The sequence below is a fragment of the Frankliniella occidentalis genome, unplaced genomic scaffold (assembly GCF_000697945.3).
Source record: "Frankliniella occidentalis isolate FOCC.00 unplaced genomic scaffold, Focc_3.1 Scaffold15, whole genome shotgun sequence".
NCBI classification, from domain to species: Eukaryota; Metazoa; Arthropoda; class Insecta; order Thysanoptera; family Thripidae; genus Frankliniella; species Frankliniella occidentalis.
This window is the reverse complement of record NW_026267145.1, coordinates 945,961-948,868: the sequence shown is the minus strand read 5'-3', so window position 1 is coordinate 948,868 and position 2,908 is coordinate 945,961.

The following is a 2,908-nucleotide window of genomic DNA, read 5'->3' as shown; positions in this document are numbered from 1 at the left end:
GATACAGCGCTGCGCGGCTGGGCTGCCACGAGCTGCAGCCGCGAGAGGGGCGTACTTTGTCCCCGCCATGAGCAGCTCGCGGGTCGGGGGACTCGGGTCCCGAATGCAGATGACCCCGCGGCGCGCGCTCACTCGCCTCACCGTCTGTTGACGGTGGGAATCCCGGCGGCAGTATATCCAGTGTATGCGCACTACCTGGTGAGGTGCCCGCCTACTACGTGCTGCACACCCGAGGAAAGGGGTGGGCGTGGACGCCGGGCCCCGGTTACGAGCACCCTTTTCTCACCCCTGCACTTGCGCGTCGAGGTGCGGCTGCGGCGCCCGCCGGGACTGATGCTTATCGGGCCGGCCTATCCGCCCGGAATCACCGCAATTAGGCCGCCTTGGAGTCGGACCACACAGAGCCGCTCCAGCTCAGCTCCGGAGCGCCTGACCCGCCGCAACGCGCAGCCCAGCGCAGCCAGCGCAGCGCAACAGCAGCAACAGGTCGCCGGCCGGCCGCCCGGGGGACAACCCGGACAACCCTTCGTCTCATTCGACCGTCAGCTCAGCTCCCCACCCAAAAACAGGCTTCAATCGCCTGCGAGAATCCTTCGCTGTCTTTATTCTCTTTCTCTCTTTCTTTGGACGCTTGAAGTGAAACCTGCTTTGTGCCCAGCTAGCCGGAGGTTGGCGGCGTTTTCAGGAGGACCGGTGCCGGTGTGGGGCGGCGCGGTGGGACCCGCTAAAACGCGAAACGGGACAGACTGGTAGAGCGGCGCGCGAAATGCAAAATATTTTCGCATAGGCCGCACTTTCAAATGTGAACCGGACGCCGCGGCACCGGGCCGCGCCCGCCGGGCCGGGCCGGGCGCTGGTCGGCACGCACACGCGCAGACTTGGCGCTGCCTGTTATTGCTGTGTGAAAGCGGAGCACGGCGCGGGGCGGGGCGGGGCGGGTACGGTCGCGGCCCTACTCGCGGCCACCACCACGGCCCGCGCTGCTCCAAAAGACGCAAAAGAAACAGGCTCTAGAGCGCCGCCAGTCCGTGCGTCCGCCCGTCCATCCGTCCGGTGCCACCCTGCTCGTCACAGCGCGCACCGGCCGCGCACAGCTACGCACAGCGACCCACTCGGCACTATGCCCACGCTCAATTTCGAAATAGCAGGGCGTCCCGCCGTCCCGCGGGCCGCGGCGGCCCGGGCCGTGCCCCTGTACCCGTTCGCCGTGAACTCGGCGAGCGTTGTGCCGCGGGCTGCCGGCGCGGCCCCGGACCCCGAGACAAGGAGGAGGAGGAGGCGCCCGAGCACGACGCGGAGGCAGCGCGGCAGCCGCGGCAGCGCCACTGCCCTCGCGGCCACGGGCGCGCTGAACTTGAACTTGAGCCGGCCCGGCCGGGCCCGGCCGCCACGGGCACCGCGAGCGGCCCCGGGCCCGCACTCCCCGATATCAGCTTGCATCACAGACCAGCGCGAAACGGCGGACGGGACAGACAGGCCAGCGCCCATTTCACGCTCCGATGAAGGCGGGCGGGCGGCGGAGGCGAGCAGTCCGGTCGCATCCTGGCATCCTGTTGCTGTTCTTGGCGGAGTCTCGCCGAGGTAATTCGGAGCCCGACGAGACGTCGTCATGCAAATCGTTCGGTGTACGGTGTGGTACACGTTGTCACGTCGGCCGATACGGGGCGTGGCTAGGCAGGCGTGGCGGGGGCGAGGCACGGCACGGCAGACGATGGGCCTGCAGCAAGCCACGGCAAGGCTAAGGATCTCTGCAAGGCTGCGCCTTACCGCAGCGCCGCGCCGCACCGGCTGCAAGAGAGAAGTCCGGCAACGTCCAACAACACAGTCCGCAAAGGAGTGGAGCGGCGTGGAGGGGGGGACCTTTACTACCCGCCCCCGCACTCGCTCCAGGTACGACTGCATGGAGCGAGTACTGGACCATACTGGACCCAACTGGACCTCTTGGCTGGACGTGCCGCCGGAATACTTGACCCAGTTGCTCCAGCTTCGCTGCGTAAAGATTTGTACGTAAAACTAATTCCACGAAAAACAGAAGAATCTCGGAAACGGCGTCGAAGAGACGACCCGGAAACCGCGCGGTTTTGCGGTGCTGCGACGGCTGCAGTACATGCCGCCGGCCCGCAGCCACCACGCCCCCCGGGCCCCAGCGCAGGGGTGCACCCACCCCCGCCCCCCGCTGACCGCTTCCTGGCAAGGACCAGACCGAGATGGCACATGGCGGCATGGCGGTCCAGTCACACTTATTGTTTTGTGCTTCTCCCCGCATCCTGCTGCTCCAGCCTCCACCTCCAGCCCCTCGCAAGCGTCCCGACTCCGGTAGACTAGGGTGACCAGGCGGCTCAGCTCGCATCAAATTAATGGAATACCAAAGACCTAGTTGACTTGTGGACCAAGAAAATGAGGTGTCGTGTATTCAGATTAAGGTAGAGAAATGCATAAGGCTAGCCCGGGCCACTGCTGAAGGCAGGAAAATGGCGTAGAGTAGAGGTCTCTGGTTCACGCTAAGCGACTTTGTTCTTGCTCAGCACTCATTCAATATTATTGCTGACGCAAGAGGCCACACGCTCGCCAAGGGGACAAGCGTCAGCGAACGGACGCTCGGTCGGTGTCACGACGGTAGGAGAGAAAACAACGAACCAATGGGGCTTTTCTACGCTTAACTGAACTGGAGCAACCTCATCGAAAAAGCTTGGATGGTAAAGCTTAGTAAAGGCACTGTCACCAGTCTTCGTGTTCCTAGTAATACCAATTGTTTTTCGCCGGCAGTGGAAGGACAAAGCCAGAGCTGCCACGCAGCCACGCCCACCGAAATAGAGTCCTAACCGAACAAGTCGTGGAAAACTCATCTTCCCGCCGCCGCCACAGCCGTCGGAGCCGGCTCGGTCAGGAGGAGGAGCCCCCGCCCCCC